The sequence below is a fragment of the Gracilinanus agilis genome, chromosome 3 (genome assembly GCF_016433145.1).
Source record: "Gracilinanus agilis isolate LMUSP501 chromosome 3, AgileGrace, whole genome shotgun sequence".
NCBI classification, from domain to species: domain Eukaryota; kingdom Metazoa; phylum Chordata; class Mammalia; order Didelphimorphia; family Didelphidae; genus Gracilinanus; species Gracilinanus agilis.
This window is the reverse complement of record NC_058132.1, coordinates 452,487,814-452,504,745: the sequence shown is the minus strand read 5'-3', so window position 1 is coordinate 452,504,745 and position 16,932 is coordinate 452,487,814. Positions and strand designations below refer to the sequence as shown.

Genomic DNA, 16,932 nt, shown 5'->3' with positions numbered 1-16,932 from the left:
TCGCTTCATGACCATAGCAGAGACACTTAACTTTTCATTGCCCCAGGCAAGTCTCAAAGATTTTAAATGACAGAAAAGTCATATCTTCAAATGTGGAGGAAGATTCCACATAGGTAATTTATCCCTTTATCAATGAAACCAAAGGCCTGGAACCAAAAGAAATTAGGATAAGTAATATTTGCCTTTCCAATGTCACAGCATTGTGATGGTTTCACATTGTTAGGGAAGTGATGGATATCTTAAAGGACTATATCAGTGATTCCCCTGGTGGGTGCTGCAGCGATCCAGGAGGCAGTGATGGTCATTGCTATTAAAATTTTTAAAAAATTAATTTCCAGGGGGCTAAGTAATATTTTTTCTGGAAAGAGGGCAGTAGGCCAAAAAAGTTTGGGAACCACTGGACTATATGAATGTGATTAAAATTTTAAAAAAGGATTGACATCTTTTGGCCTAAACTGCTTTCGTTACTAAATATATCCCTTCCTTCTCCTCTGGAGAACAAAAATGAAAGCGGGAGGGAAAAATAAAGCAGTTCAGCAAAATGAACTGACACATAACGTCTGTCATTTGCAGCATTCCACACCCATAGTACCCCATTTTTGCAAAGAAAAGGAGGAAGTACATCTCATCTCTTCTTCAGGGTCAACCTTGGTCATTACAATTTACACAGCATTCATTTCCATGATTTCATTGGTTTTTTTGCATTTACATTCGGAAAGTAAATCATTAAACTATATCAGCAACCAGCCTAAGTCAGGTTGAGGATAACACAGAGGTCTCAAACTCATAGGTAAATTAGGGAGGTATCTACCCCTATCACATAAAGACTTTTCCCAATGGAAGGGATGAATGAAAACAATTTGTTCCAATGGCCTTGAAGACAATGGAAGTGGATGCCATGGAATGCTTAGAGCTTGGTTAGACATAAAAAAAAAACAAGGTCATCCACTGTATCCCAAGCAAAGTCTTCTTGACTTTTATCTTGCCTCTGGACTTTGATGATTCTTGGAAGAGTGAGGCTGATGACTTTGTGCAACTCTGCTTCACTTAAATCCAATTTATACTTGAGTCAGAAGGCATCATTTGTGATGTCATTTTGGTCTTCTTTGAGTATGAAGTACAACCAACCAAAAATTATTTATATAGGATGTCCCAAAAGTCTTAGGCAATTTTAGGCTCAAAAACTTAAAAGTACTTTAAGACCTTTGAGATACCCTGTATGTTCATATAATCCATATAGAATATTCTATTAACTCTATAAGATAACACACTCGTTCTGTTGACTCTGCATCAGTTCATGTAAGTCTTCCCAGTCTTATCTCTACTCTTCATATTCATCATTATTTATAGAACAGCTAAGCAACACATTTCTAAAAAGGGGGCACTAAAACTTTTACTAATCTCACAAGGCAGATGTGAGAAAAGTGCTTTGTAAACCTGAAGTATTATACAGATTGTGACTTATTAAATACCTCTCCTATGTAGTTAGCACAAATGGTAAAGAATAGATCAGAGATAAATACAATATATTTTTAGAAATAAGTATCATTTATTAACAATAACTGACCTTTATATAATATTTTGAAAGTAATAGTTAGTTGAGTCATCCTTTATAGTTACATCTCTGATGGACAATACTTAATAGCCACTTAATAAAGGTCTGTTGATTTGTTATGTAAAGATTTGCAAAGTCCTTTACATAATATTTTTTGAGCCTCAAAAAAGTCCTACAAGGTAGGCTTTGTAGACATTATTACAGATATGGAAACTGAAACTCAGAGGTTAAGAGGCAGGTAGCAGAATTTAATTGGTGCAGTAAAAAGAGTGATGGACCTGGAGGTAGAAAAACCTAAGTTCTAATTTGGTCTCAGATACATACTAGCTGTGTGACCCTGGGCAAGTCATTTTATCTCTATCTTCTTCAATTTCTTCAACTCTAAGTTAGAGATCATAATAGCACTTACTAGTTAGTTACTAGTTAGAGATTTGTAGTGAGGTTAAAATAAAAATATTTGTAACAGCTTAAAACATTAAATAAATGCTACCTACTATTATTATCCATGATCACACAACTAGCAAACATCCCAAACAACATTTGAAAGCAGATCTGTTTGACTCTATCCAGAACTCTATCTACTATTACACTACCTGTGTATATAATTGAAAGAAAACACACGATTTGTTCATTGACCAGATAGACAACTAACATATCCCATATTTAGAGTCATTCTTTCAGCAGAATGTGATATTTGGTTTTTAATATGCCTATGAAATAAAAGGTAAAAAGGGAGAGAGAGAGAGAGAGAGAGAGAGAGAGAGAGAGAGAGAGAGAGAGAGAGAGAGAGGCAGCTAAGTTGCTTGATGGTTAAGCATAAAGTCAGGAAGACCTGAGTTCAAATCTAGGGTCAGAGATTTCCAAGTTGGGCAAGTTACTTAATCTCTGTTTGCCTAGGAGACAGCTGAACCCCTCAGTGGATAGAGTGCTAGGCTTGTAATCAAGAAGACCTGAGTTCAGGAGGGAAGGAGTGAAAGGAGAAAGGGCAGGATTAAAAGGAAATCAAGATGGAGGAGAATACACTGATGGTAGTCATAACTGTGAATGTGAATGGAATGAACTCACCCATAAAATGGAAGTGGATAGCAAAGTGGATTAAAAACCAGAATCTTACCAAATGTTATTTACAAGAAAGACATTTGAGGAAGCTAGATCCACATAGAGTAAAAGTAAGAGGTTGGAGTAGAATCTATTAGACTTCAACTAAGACAAAAAAGGCAGTAGTAGCAATCATGATCTCAGATGAAACTAAAGCAAAAATATATCTGATTAAAAGAGATAAGAAAGGTAATTATATCTTGAAAAAAGGTAATATAAACAATGAAGAAATATCAGTACTTAACATGTATGCACAAAATGGCATAACATCCAGATTTTTAAAGGAGAAATGAAAGGAAATTAAGGAAGAAATAGATAGTAAAGCTATACCAGTGGGGGACTTCAACCTTCCCCTATCAGAACTAGATAAATATAACCAAAAAATAAACAAGAAAGAAGTAAGGGAAGTGAATGAAATTTTAGAACAATTAGATTTAATAGATACCTGTAGAAAATTGAATAGGGATAAAAAGGAACATACCTTCTTTTCAGCAGCATGTGGTATATATGCAAAGATTGAACATGTACTAGGGCATAAAAACTTCACAACCAAATGCATAACAGCAGAAATAATAAATGCAACTTTTTCAGATCATAATGCAATAAAATTATAATCAACAAGGGTTCACAGAAAGACAAATTAAAAATTAATTAGAAACTAAAAATCTAATTTCTCAAAACAGATGAATCAAAGAACAAATCACAGACACAACCACTGATTTTATTGAAGAGAATGACAATGAGGAGACAACATATCAAAATTTATGGGATCTGGCCAAAGCAGTATTCAAGGGAATATTTATATCCCTGAATGCTTATATCAAGAAGATCTTGTTTAAATCCAACTTCAGATACTTCCTAACTGGATGACCTTGGGCAAATCACTTAACCTCTGAATGCCTAGGAGGCAAGTAAGTGTCTCAGTGAATATAGTGCTGGGCCTGGAGTCAGGAAGTCCTGAATTCAAATCCAGCCTCAGACATTTCCTAGCCCTGTGGAACTGGGCAAGTTACTTAACCTCTGATTGCCTGACAAAAAGATCCACTGGAGAAGAAAATGGTGAACCACTCCAGGATCTTTGTCAAGAAAATCCAATGGATAGTTATGGTCAGCATGGTTGCAAATAGTCCAACACAATTGAACAATAATACATGAAATCATTGTATATTTGTAACAGTCTCTGAAATTCCAGGACCCCTATATTCTAATCTTTGCCCTGTCATGAATTCCCTGTGCAGGCTTTAGGAAACCACATTTCTGATTGACCCCCTGGATTTTTCCTCTATAAAATATGAACAATTATAATCACCTACCTGGCAAGTATATGTAATGAAATTAGATAATGTCTATAAAGTGCCTTGGAGGGCAGTACTTTATCATCATCGTCTACTTGATTAATCTTAAAATAATTGCAGTTAAGGGCATTTTGTAGATTTCCTTTTCCTTCCTTTATCAGTTCTGCTTTTGGCAGCCCTGGGAACAGAACAGGAACAAAGCAAATACACCTGAAAGCCTTCCAATTTTCTTTCTTACAATCAGAGAATTTTAGAGCTGTCAGGGACTTTAGAGATTATCCTGTCCAATCCTTTTTGGTTTAGTTTTTTCTTTGATACCAAATTTTCATCAGGTCAGATTTGACCACAATAGAAACAGTAGGCAGATGACACTGCATTTTGGATTTGCTTCACTCCCTCTTTCTCATTCAACCACCCTATCATCTGCAAAGACAAAATTCTTCTTGATGCCCTTATCTAGCATCAGCACTATCCAGTCCAACTGACTCCCACCAGCTCCTCTCCATTATACTTTTTTCTATTCCTTTTTATGTCATATAAATGACTACAGCATCCTGCAAAACTAGCCTCTTACTAGAAGTCTTGACCCATTATTTATAAATCCTAGGCTGCTAGGAGGATGGGAGGTGGTTAGTAGGGTTGGGGAGACATTATTATGGATACTGCCCCCTGTTTCCTGGCCAGTTGGATCTGCGCTCCTCAATTCTTTGTTCCTGCCCTTGTAATATGATTTCACTAAAATTTGTGTTTTCATGGAAGATTTCATTAGAGAACAGAAACATCTGATAAATAGGGACAGCTAGGTGGCACAGTGGATAGAGTGGAAGGCCTGAAGTTAGGAAGACTGATCATACTGAGTTCAAATCTGACCTCAAACTGGCAGTATGAGCCTAGGCAAGTCATTTAATGCCAAGGGCCTCAGTTTCCTCATCTGTACAATGAACTGGAGAAGGACATGGCAAACCATTCCAGTATCTTTGCCAAGAAAACCTCAAATGGGGTCGTGAAGAGTCCTATATGACTGAAACAACTGAACACTTGTTATAAATCCCCTTTGGGATAGGGACTATGTTGGTAAATGCTTAACAACTTTGCAGGGAGTATTCAAGGCACATTTAAATTTAATTTGCATCAATACTTTCTTAAATCTAGACAATCCACTAAACAATAAATCAAGTCATGATTGTTTGACAGTTGCTGAGATGTAAATGCTCACACTGAAAATTTAACAATCTGCTCTTGGGAGAAGATTCTATCTGGCTCCTGCACAAACCTGGACAGGACCCCGATGTCTGTAATTCAACATAGCTTTTTTTTTTTAAACCCATACCTTCTATCTTAGTATCAATTCTAAGACAAAAGAATAGCAAAGGCTAGGCAATCAGAGTTTAGTGACTTACCCAGGGTCATACAGCTAGGAAGTATCTCTTACAGATTGGAACCCAGATCTTCCTGACTCCAGTTCTGGTGCTTTATCTACTGGGTTACCTAACTGCTTCCACAGTGTAGCTTTTAGAAAACTGGCTTCAGGCTGCACTGCTTATTAGCTATATGATTTTAAATGTCACTTAACCTTGCTCAGATGATTTGGAGAGAAAATGTTGTCTTGCCCAACTCACAGGGCTGTGGTAATCAAATAAGATGATTTCATTAAACTCAAAAAATACACACATATATGCCAGTTCTGGGGAGTAAAAAGCAGAAAAATGATACAGTCGCTAACCACAAGGAGCTTAGAGCCTACTAGGTGGGATATGTCTTGTATACACAATTAATCATGAGGCAAAGTAAAACATGATAGGGGAAAAGGAGAGATTCAGCCTAAGTGCTCTAGGAAAAACTGGGGAGAGAGAGATCACTTTCAGGGGTTGAGATCAGGGAAGGAATCATTGAGGATGTGGCATCTGAGCTGAGCCTTGAAAGAAGAGAAGGATTTCACCAACCAGAGAACAGGAGAGAGTGCATTCCAGGTGAATGCACAAAGGCAGGAGAGAGCAGGATGAGATCTGGGAACAGCTGTTTGTACACTTGGACTGGAACATGGAGTCCTGAAAGAGCCCAATTTGAAATAATTTGAAATAAAGGTAGGTAAGAGTCAAGCTGTTTGTGACCTTAAATGCCAAGCTAAGGGTTTGGGTTTTTTTTATTCCACAGAAAGTAGAGAGTCAGTGAAGGTCTTAAGAAGGGAAATGTGTGCTTTTTATCCATAAATCCTATGTATTTATACAAACATCCTATGTAAAGCTTGACTCTTCATTTTTCTTGTTATTTATTGGTAGCTATCTATGTCAATGTAATTCTGTAAAGGACAAAGGAACATAAGAAATGTAATCAGATAAATAGAACAATTTAATAATCCATTTATCTCATGTTCTCTCTCTGATGGTGGCATCAAAGAACATTGTCCACCCTCAGAAGCCTTTTGTAGAGGTTTAGTCAGCACCAAAAGACTAGGGATGTATCTCCCAAATATTGCTAACTATTCTTAATAACCCATGAACTTGTCTAAGAATAACTACTCAATAAAATGAATTTTTAGCTACTAGGTGTTGCAACCACAGAAAGTTTTTAACCTCAAAGAACCTCAGTCTGTTCATCTGTAAAAGGGAATAATTAGTATTTTCACTATTTCATAGGGTGATGGTGAAAAAAGTGCTATTGCAGCAGAATGTAACTGACTTGACAGCAAGATGTGTTTCCTCAAACAAAAATTGATGCTTAATAAGTGCTTGTTGAATTTGGGCTCAATTGAACTTAGATGTTTAGTAAGTATGCACAGAATAATTCTGGCAATGGTTTTAATAAAATGATCCAGATTATAGATTTAGACCTAAAAAGGACTTCAGGGGTTCATTTTTCTTAGCCTTTATTTTACAGAAGAGTCAGTCAATAAGCATTTATTAAGCTCCTTCTATGTGGCAGGCATTGTCTCAAATAATAGGGGTAAACCGAAAGCAAAAGATAGTCTCTGCTTTCAAGGAATTCACAGTCTAATGGGAAATTAAGGCTCAGAGAAGTGACTTAGTCAAGATCACATATGTATTAAGGGGCAAAGAGCCAAGATTCTAGAACCCTGAGCTCCAAATCCAGGTCCCTTTTTATTTCCCTCTATAGGTGCCATTAATCAGTGGATAGGGTATGCAGAATTAAAAGTTCCCTTGTGAACTGAAACAGAGGTTTGCTTTTGTTATTTCATTTTTTTTCCTTTCTGCTCTGATATAAATTATGCTGTGCTAAATGTTACCCCTTTTTCCTCCTTTCAGAAAAGGAAATTAAGTTACCCCCCAAAAAATACTACAATGGGCTTGCAAGACATACCAGTTAAAAATAGAGCCCTTGAGGGTCAGCTGGGTAGCTCAGTAGATTGAAAGCCAGGCCTAAAAATGGGAGGTCCTAGATTCAAATATGGGCTCAGACACTTTCTAGCTGTGTGACCTTGGACAAGTCACTTAGCCCCCATTGCCTAGCCCTTACCACTCTTCTGCCTTAGAACCAATACATAGTATTGATTCTAAGGGGAAAGGGAAAGGTTTAAAGAGAAAGAAAAAAAAAGAAATAGGGCCTTTTAAAGTGAAATTTTGCATTCCCACACTAATCATAACTGAAACTGTTTCCAACCTATATCCCAGGATAAGGACAAGCACCATATCTGGCAACACCAGATTCTATATCAACCAAAGAAGAATATTATGATTTGGCACTTTCACTCTGGGGATTTGTGAAGGTTCAAGATTTTTGAAGGGACAATGGAATTCAGCCTACCTTCTAAAGGTCTGGTTTAGTTATTCTCTCAAAAGTCTTTCTTTGGTTTTGTTGTTTTTTTGTTGTTTTTTTTTTAAAACAGGCAAAAATTGTCACAGCTTTTAATGTAATGTATGTATCCCATGCTTTCCTAGCACTGTGTGTGTGTGTGTGTGTGTGTGTGTGTGTGTGTGTTTGGGACTTTTTTTTTTTAATGGTCTTTAAGACTATCATTATTGGTTACATTCAGAAATGGTTTCCATATTCAGTGATCCTGTTTTAGAGATGAAATTCTGCTTTTGGGTGGGGAGAAAATCTAATTTTTCTTTTTAAACCTCAAGCCACATTTGAAATTTCTCTTTGTGTGTCTCTCTCCTTCCATGTTCTTCTAGCCTTCCTTCCATCTCTCTCTTCCCTTCCTCTCTTTATCTTGTCCTTTCCTTTTTTCTCGGGCATCATCGCCTTTTCCTCTCGTCCTGACTGTAGTTGTCATCATTCTCATGTCTGGATTTGATTCCTAGTCTTCTCTTTCCCTCATCCTTCGGCCCCCAAATTCACAGCTTCCTTTCACTGCTGTTTCATCTGTCTTCAAGTTCTCTCAAGGCGAAGATCCCAGGCGACTCCCTCAAGGGCTTTCCTAGCTCTCCACCCTTTGGCTACCCACTCCTCCTTTCACTCTCCAGCTTGGCCTGCAGGGAAGGAAAGAACACCTGTCCCAGCTTCACCCACTCCTTTCTCTTTTTTTCCCCTTTCCGCTTTTCTATCCTCCCTCTTTCACCTCCTCCTCCTCCTCCTCTCCCTCCTCCTACACCTCCCCCAAGCCCTCCCCTTCCCCGCCTCCTCCCTCCCACTTGGCTCCTGCCGGAGAGAGAGAGCGAGAGAGCTAGAGAGCTGGGGAGATAGACACATACACACAGACACACTCACGCACACATACACACACACGCACACGCACACTCAGACTCCCGGTGGCGGCGACAGCGACAGCGCCTGCGACTCCTACAGCTGTGCACCCCCCGCCAGGCGGGCGGCGGCCCCGGCGGCGGCCCCGCGGAGACGGAAGGGCAAGCAGACTAAGAGCCCGAGCCAGGAGGCAAGAGAGAGCAGGGAGAGCTCCAGCCCCAGCCCGGGCCCCGGCCCCCAGGAGAAGGCAGCAGACACGGGGAGGAGACCGCGCTCCGCTGAGAGCTCCAGGGTTGGAAGGGGGTGCTGGTGTGGGGGCAGGGTGGGGGGCAGCCACTGTCCCCTGATCCCTCCACTGGCGGCGGCGTCAGCAGCAGCAGTAAGCAGCAGCAGCAGCAGCAGTAAGCAGCAGCAGCAGGCGCCACCAGCGAGGTGACACTGCGGTCCATGGAAGGAGCTCCCCTGCGAGCTCCCAGCGGCTGCAGCGGCGGCGACAGCGGCGGCAGCAGCATCTTTGCAGGTCCGGCAACAGCAGCGGCGCGAGGTAAAAGTCCGGGCGGAGATTAGAGCTACCCGGAGAGGAGGGATGGAGGAAGAGGGAAAGGCAGCGCTTGGAGGCACAGCTCTATGCAGAGAACCACACACATACACATACACCCACACAATCACCCATTCTCCCTCCCCCCCACTCCCTTGCACACAACATACACCAGAGCGCGGATGCGTTGTGTAGCTGTCACACCTACGGTAGCAGTAACAACATCGATCCAACTGGTAGCGTGGAGGAAGGCAGGTAGGGGGTCCAAGTCCGGGAAGAGACTGTAGTGCTGCTGGGCCGGGAGGGGGATTTGAGGGAGGGAGAAACGAGGAGAGGTTATGCTGGGTCGTGATAGTTGGTTTTTGTTGTTTGGGGATGGGAGATTGGGGAGGGGGGGGAGCAAGGAAAGAGAGGAGGAGGGGCTGGGGGAAGATTTGGGAGGGAAAGGAGATGGTTACAAGATACCGCTACCCTAGGCAAAGGGCCCAGGGGGCGGGGAGGAGGGGAAATCAGAGGAGGTGGGGTTTTGGAGGGGCATCTGTGAAGAGGCAAACTGATCATAGTGAGAGGTGCAGGTTAGACTTTGCAGGGCAGGATTGGGGTATGCGTTGATGGTGCCATTGAGAAAGAAAAGGCAGCGGTGATTTAGAGGAGGATGGGTAGAAATGTAGGGTGGGGAGTGTCCTGTCATTTCTTAGAAGGTAACATTAAAAGACCCGACGGTGAGAATAGGGTGGGTACTTCCCAGGTTGTCTCCTGACAGGTTGGCCCCTCCGGAGGAGTGTGACGCTTGGTAGGGACTTAGCAGTAACCAACGTTCTGTTGGAGCAGAAAGACGGCTTTGTAGGGGGCTGCAGGGTGGGGCGGGGCGGGGCAGGAGTAGGAAAGTGATTTTTTTTTTTTTTTTTTTTTGGTGCCTGTAGTCATTTTGGGTAGATACTGAGCTAGAGGATTGGAGCAGGGGGCGGCTGGTAAGGCAGATGCTACTCCTTAGTAATGAAATTGCGTTTGGGAAAAAGAGATTCTGGAACTACAGCTTTTGCCCCAGCCGGAAGAAAATGATGCCTTCCAGGCTCCTTCAAAAAATGGATTCTATTGACGTACGTCGTGCCGCACTGGAAAGCTTGGTTGAAACTTAGATTTTGCCAAATTTCCTCTTTGTGACTTTCTGCTAGCACGTAGAATCGCAATCCCGAGCCATAGGCCAAATCGCCGATCCGTGCTCATCATCCCCTGACCTCATCCCCAGATACAAACATGTTCTCTTGCCCGGGCACCAAATGCCTAGAGCTGAGACATACACAATCTTGGGGTAACAGGGTTTCCCAGTTTGGGCTGTCTGCCATGTTCAGGGCTCAACAGCTTTACCGTTCCTTGCATTTGGATGCATTTCAGTTCTGTCTTCAGTGTGTCTTTTCCAGCCGAAGGAGTTAATTTCGTTTGCATAGAGGGTTGTTGGTGGGGAAGGGGGAGGGAGAAGGTTGTTTTGTTTTGTTGTGTATGTGTATGTGCGTGTGTTTTTCTTTTAAGCCTTGACTATTGTTCCACCGGTGCTGGATGAGGTTTGCATGGTTAGTGAAATGAAATCCCAACACAGTTGCTGTTTAGGGTTAGAAATGTTGCCAAACAGCTGCTGCTTTGTGTTTCAATTGTGGCTGTCCCTGGAGTTAGATTTTGGAAAGACATAGATAGATAGATAGATAGATAGATAGATAGATAGATAGATAGATAGATAGATAGATGAAGGTCAGTGTGGTGGAAAGGACTGTCACCCTGTAGATGGCACACATTTGTTTTTTCTCTGCAACCGGCCAAACTTTTATGAATATTCCTTTTGTAGGAATGAAAAGCTTAATTGATTCAGTTCACTTTCTAGTGAGCAAGCTTCTTTGCATTAACAATAGCTTAAGAACTTCAATCAAAAAGGGGGGCGGGGTGGTAGTGATAAAACTGGACCCTATGCTTAATCATTGTTAATGTTTAAAATTAATTTATTATCAGCTCCTAAAGCATTTAGCTGTTTCTTCCAAAGTCAGGTAAAAGAAAGGCATACAGAACTAAGCTGTATTTGCAGCAAAACCTAGGGATTTGTTGGCTCTATAGCAAAGATTTCTGGGAATGGAAATTCTCACCTCTCCTCTTTGTAATGGACCCAATGATTGCTTGCTCTGAACTAGGCAATCATGGCTTATGGTGCTGCGTCAGTGCTCAGCGTCCTGAGCTCACATTATCTGGCATTTTAAAGTATGTGCAAATATTTTGCTGAAGATAAGCTACATCAACAAAAAGATACTTGGTAGAGACTGAGTGTTCAGTGATGGTAAATAGATATGACCAAGCAAAGTTTTGATAACTACTTATTCTCATGACCCCTTCTATTGCATTTTCTTTGTTTTTGTTGGTTTAGCATTATCTCATATCCTCTGGTATTATCCCTTTATTTAGCTGATTCTTGAAAGCTTATCTTTGGAGCACAATGAAAAAATAGCCAGAAGGAAGAAAATAATTCTTAGCTTTTTCTATCACATATATTTCTCTTACATTTGAAGAGCAGTTTAAGTACTTTCATATTCAGTATCTCAAATGGTCTCCAATGCTTTCAGCTAGGTTGGGAAGGTGTTATTCCCATTTTACAGGTAACAAAATTGAGGCTCAAGAGGTTATGGGACTTGTCCAAGGTCTAATAAAATACAAGGAGGTCGTCTCACTACTGGTTCATTATTCCTTCCACTAAAGCACATTTCTGTTTCAGTTAAGTGACTTTGACAAGTTTAAAAATAGAATAATAAATGTATCTTTGTTATATCATATGAGAGCCATCTTTTATAGCTTGTGTGATAAGGAAAAAGGAGGGGGGAGAGAGAGAGAAGCAGAGACAGAGGAGAGAGAGAGGGAGGGAGGGAAGGAGACAGAAAGGGAGGGAGGGAGGAAGGAAGGAAGGAAGGAAGGAAGGAAGGAAGGAAGGAAGGAAGGAAGGAAGGAAGGAAGGAAGGAGGAAGGGAGGGAGGGAGGAATAGAGGTATTTACCAGAGCCCCTCTATATGTATGAAAATGATAATGAAAATACTTTTTATCTTGTCTCTTTCTTTAATGGTTTCTTTTCAAGTATGAATTATGGAGTTCTGCCACTGTAGGGAACTGGAGATGTTCCTGAAATCACAGAATAAGCTATCAAGTGCCAGTTTTCTTACTCCATTCTAACAATGAACTTCCAGTCCCGTCGTGCTGAAGCCTGGGAATGTGTTTTAGAGCAGGTTGGCAGTTGTTTGGCTGCTTTGCAGTATAGGCAGATGTCCACTAGGGGCTTCATTGAGACAGCTAAGTCTCATCTTGCATGTGACCAAAGGCCGGCTGAAATACAAGAAGGGCAGCTATTAAACTGACTCAGGGTGCCATTTTGCCTCTAAGTATGGCACTCTTTTTATGCAGAGAAGCCCCAGATTTCCAAGAGCTCTGTCAGGCTGGAAAGCACAATACCAGAAACAAAGAAGATAATTTCTAGAGCATGCTATTTGCCAATAAGAGAATGAGAAAGATTGGAAAATGCTATTAGTGTTTATGCTCATGTGCATGTTCTGAAAACAGCCATATTGGGCATTTGCCAACTGCAGAAAAAGTTATATGACCTTACATGACAAGGGAGAGAACAGAGTGATATGAAATGGGATAATGTATGTAAACTGCTCTGTAAGCATGAGCTTTCATTATTCTTGGTGGCGTTATATCAGGAGACAGAGATCTGGCATTAAAATGCCTTGAAGGTCAGAATGGGAAGCAGCTTGGAATAGTGGAAAATGGGTGGAATTTGAAGTTAGAAGTATAAATCCTTGCTCTGTCTCTTACTATCAGTATGACCTTGACTAAATGAATTCTTGTCTCCAGAATTCAGTTTCTTCATTTGTAAGTGAAGGGGTTGAGCTAGTTGACCATTGAGATCCTTTTTAGCTCCAAGTTTATGGAGTCTATGTAATTAGGACCCAAATCAATATGGTCCCAAAAAGAAGAATGTCAGGTATGCCTTACAAACTAGTTAAAAAATAAAACCTCCATCTCTATAACTAGTGACTAAGTGACTAAAGTAGGAAAGGTCTTTTAGTCTTAAAGAGATGGAGCCAAACAAGAACAATAGGGAATTCAGATATTGTACCAATGGCTAAAGTAGAAAAACCCCACTCTCTTGGTTGGGAAATTTATCAAGAAAGACATATTTCCCTGAAAGGGAAGATGCCTTAAGTAGCCTTTTGCTTTCCATCTCCTCCCACATCTGGGAGATTTGGCCAAATATGTAGATTTTAATATGGTAGATAACTTTCCAATTGTCTGTCTAAATCCCAGCCTTCAATGGAAATAGTTTAAGAATTGATAATTCTCTTTTTCCTCAAGCTCCCACTTTTTTCCCCAATGAGGGCATAGTTTCTAGTCCCTCAGCCAAAGGAGATATTTGGTCTAAAATAAAATTTTGCTTGGCTGATCTGAGATACTTTTCCCACTTGAGAACCTCCAGAATGTACCCTTCATTCAATTCTTATGTTGAATATTCCTATGTTGAATAAAATCCAAATATGTTAGTTGAAATAGTGATATGTCAAATGGCTGTAAATTACTTGCATAGAGTCTGTAAGTTAGAAATATCTTAGAAGTTATCTAAATCACTTTTTCCCAAATGACATGTCTTGGGTTTCTGGAATTGAGTAGAATTTCCATGAGAAAATGTCCTCCCTTGAAAAATAGTAAACATGAAATTACATATTTATCAAAAGTGGTTCTTGTATATATCAGGTTAAATAGGCTTAAGTCTGTCTCTTCTGTTCCAGAAAAGCTGTGATTCCTGTCCCCCTCTCTTTTTAAAAAATCCTTTCCTTCTGCCTTAGAACTAATTGGTTCTAAGACAAAGAACAGTAAGGGCTAACAATGGAGACTAATGACTTGACCAGGGTCTCACATAGCTAGGAAGTATCTGAATCTAGATTTGAACCCAGAGCCTCCCACCTCTAGAGCTGATTCTAAATCATATTGAACCACCTAGCTGCCCCCTACCACCCCTTTTTAAGTCAGAATTACAGGGTGTGTCTACATAGTTCAAGCCAAAAAATATTCTATGATCAGATTGGTTTGGGACATGCTAATATGATCTAATCCCTCTCTTTTACAAATAAGGACACTGAGGCATGGGGGGGGGTGTGATAATTTACTTAAGGTCACATGACTAATAAGCAGCAGAACCAGGACCTGAGCGTCCAGTTTGGTATTTTGCTACTCATAACCCTGTGTTCTGAAGGGCAATGTTTTTAGCCAATGTGGCCCAGCAGTGTGTTCCTACCTCTATTTAATTGTCTGCACTGCAGGTTGAAATATAGAAATTCATGGAATCCTAAATATATTCAGTTCCTCAAGGGTCTTTACATGACAAATCATTGTATTTATACCTGATAGCTCTTGGGGCCCTTGAACCTCAAAAGGGAACTGGGAAATGTGGGTGACAAAATGGGAGCTGGCAGAGACTAATTGAGAACTCATAATAATAAGATGATGGGAGAAGAAGAAACTGAAGAGTAGAGAAGAAATGCTTAATCATGCTTTTCCATGAAGAAAAGTTTGTGCCAGGTTCAGGATTAAGAATGACTTTTGGTTGAGGATGGGATTAACAACCATGTAGTTCTGAGATAGACTTCACATTCCAAACTTCACTCCAGCTTCCTCATCTTATAAACGAGGAAACTTGGGCTTAGAGAGATGAAGAGATTTGCCCCTAGTAACACACACAGAAAATAGGTAACAGGGACCAAGAATTGAACCCAGGTCCCCTGGCTCCAAATCCACCAGACTGGTGTTTTTTCCATAGTGCACAAGGGCAAGACTGGTAATTGATCTTTGAACACCCCACTAAAGGTCTCTAATCCCCAATACCGTGTATTGGTTCCAAGGCAGAAGAATGGTAAAGGCTAGGCAATGGGGGGTTAAGTGACTTTCCCAGGGTCACACAGCTAAGAAATGTCTGAGGACATATTTGAACTCAGGTCTTCCCATTTCTAGGGCTGGCTCTCAATCCACTGAGCCACCTAGCTGCCCCCTAATGTCTATCTTAAATCCTGTTACCTGATTATCTTCCTAAACTCCTGTCATCTTACATAGGACATCTGTGACTCACCACCTTCTCACTAGTATGCTAGTCTTTCATTTTCAAGTGCTTATTAGACAACTACAGCTGGATATTCTGCTGGCACATCATAATTTTGATATTACTTCTACATAAACGTCTGTCAGACCTGTATCTCCACTCCTAATGTTCCTTCTGAGTTCCAGGTCTACTTTTCTATCTGCCTTTGAGACACTTAGGAAGCCAGTACTGGGGACAGAGAGCTGTCACAGTAGATCAAGTGCACAGCATGAAATCAGGAAGAATTATCTTTGTGATTTCAAATCTGGTCTCAGATACTTACTAGCTGTGTGACTCTGAGCAAGTCACTTAACCTTGTTTGCCTCAGTCTCCTCATGTGTAAAATGAACTGGAGAAGGAAATGGCAAAGCACTCCAGTATCTTTGCCAAGAAAACCCCAACTGGGGTCATGACTAAGTGGCTCAACAACAAAAACATTAGTATAATAGAAACAACACAGGATCTAAAACCACAATCTGGGTTTCAGTCCCCACCTCTGATGCTGACCACCTATGTGACCCTAGGAAAATCAATTAAGCTCTCTAGACCTCATCTATGAATTGCGGGGGTTAGACTGCATGTGCTATCTATTCCAGCTTTTGCTCTGTGATCCTATGATTTCCACCTAGATATCTCAAAACCCACCATATCCAAAACCAAACTCATCTTCTGTCCCAAATTTGTGTCTTCACTTCTTTTTTTTTTCATTGATTATACCTCCATTCTCAGTCATCTATGTGTGAAACATCATCATTGGCTCTTTACTACTTCTGATTCAACTTCCTACATCTAAATCTATTGTGAAGTACTGTTGATTTTCTCTCATTAGTATCCTTTTCCCTCATTTCCCTTGCTACTCTCCTAGTTCAAATCCTCCTCAGCTCTCTCCCAGACTATTTTATTAGCTTCCTAAGTGACTTTCCTGCCTCTAATCTCTGCCCTTCTCAATCTATCTTCTTATGCTAGCATCTCAGTAATATTCTTATAGCATTGTTTTGTACATCTCTACTTAAGCTTTTCAGTGATTCTTCATTAGTTACCAAATAAAATGTGAAACTTCTTGACCTAGAGTTTTAGGCTCCCCACAATTTGGCTTTAGTCTACCACTAAAAGCCTTCTCACACTTATTCCCATTATATGTTGTTGTTTAGTCATTTTTCAGTTGTACCTCTTTGTTACCCCATTTTAGGGGGTTTTCTTGCCAAAGATACTAGAGTGGTTTGCCATTTCCTCTTCCAGCTTATTTTATAGATGAGGACACTAAGGCAAACAGGGTTAAGTGATTTTCCCAGGGTCAGACTGCTAGTAAATGTCTAGGGCCAGATTTGAACTCAGGAAGCAGAATCTTCCTGACTCTGGGCCAGGCGCTCTATCTACTAGCTGTCCATTATATACACTTAGCCAAATGTACTGCTTATTCTGGCTAATGGAACTGCTAATTATCCCCTATTCTTGCGCTGCCCTCTCCTATCTCTCCACATGTAAACCCCAATGTTGAGAATGAATTTCTCAATTCCCCGTCTCTACCTTTGAATATATTCAGCCTTCCATGGTCTGTGAAAAGTCTTCCCATATCCTCTCCTTTCCCAACTGTAGCCCAATGAAAGTGATATCTCCCCACCTTGAATTTCCCCTTTTCACATAC

The 16,932-nt window shown here is 40.6% G+C and overlaps 1 protein-coding gene across 1 annotated transcript in view; it reads left to right on the top strand.

Moving 5' to 3' along the window:
- Positions 1 to 9,077: 9,077 nt before the first annotated feature.
- The window catches only part of RAI2 (retinoic acid induced 2), a 149,091-nt gene continuing 141,236 nt past the window's right edge, over positions 9,078 to 16,932 (top strand). The window contains exon 1 of the mRNA XM_044670333.1: positions 9,078 to 9,136. The gene's annotated coding sequence lies outside the window, so the exon portion shown is untranslated. The remainder of the gene's footprint in view (positions 9,137 to 16,932) is intronic.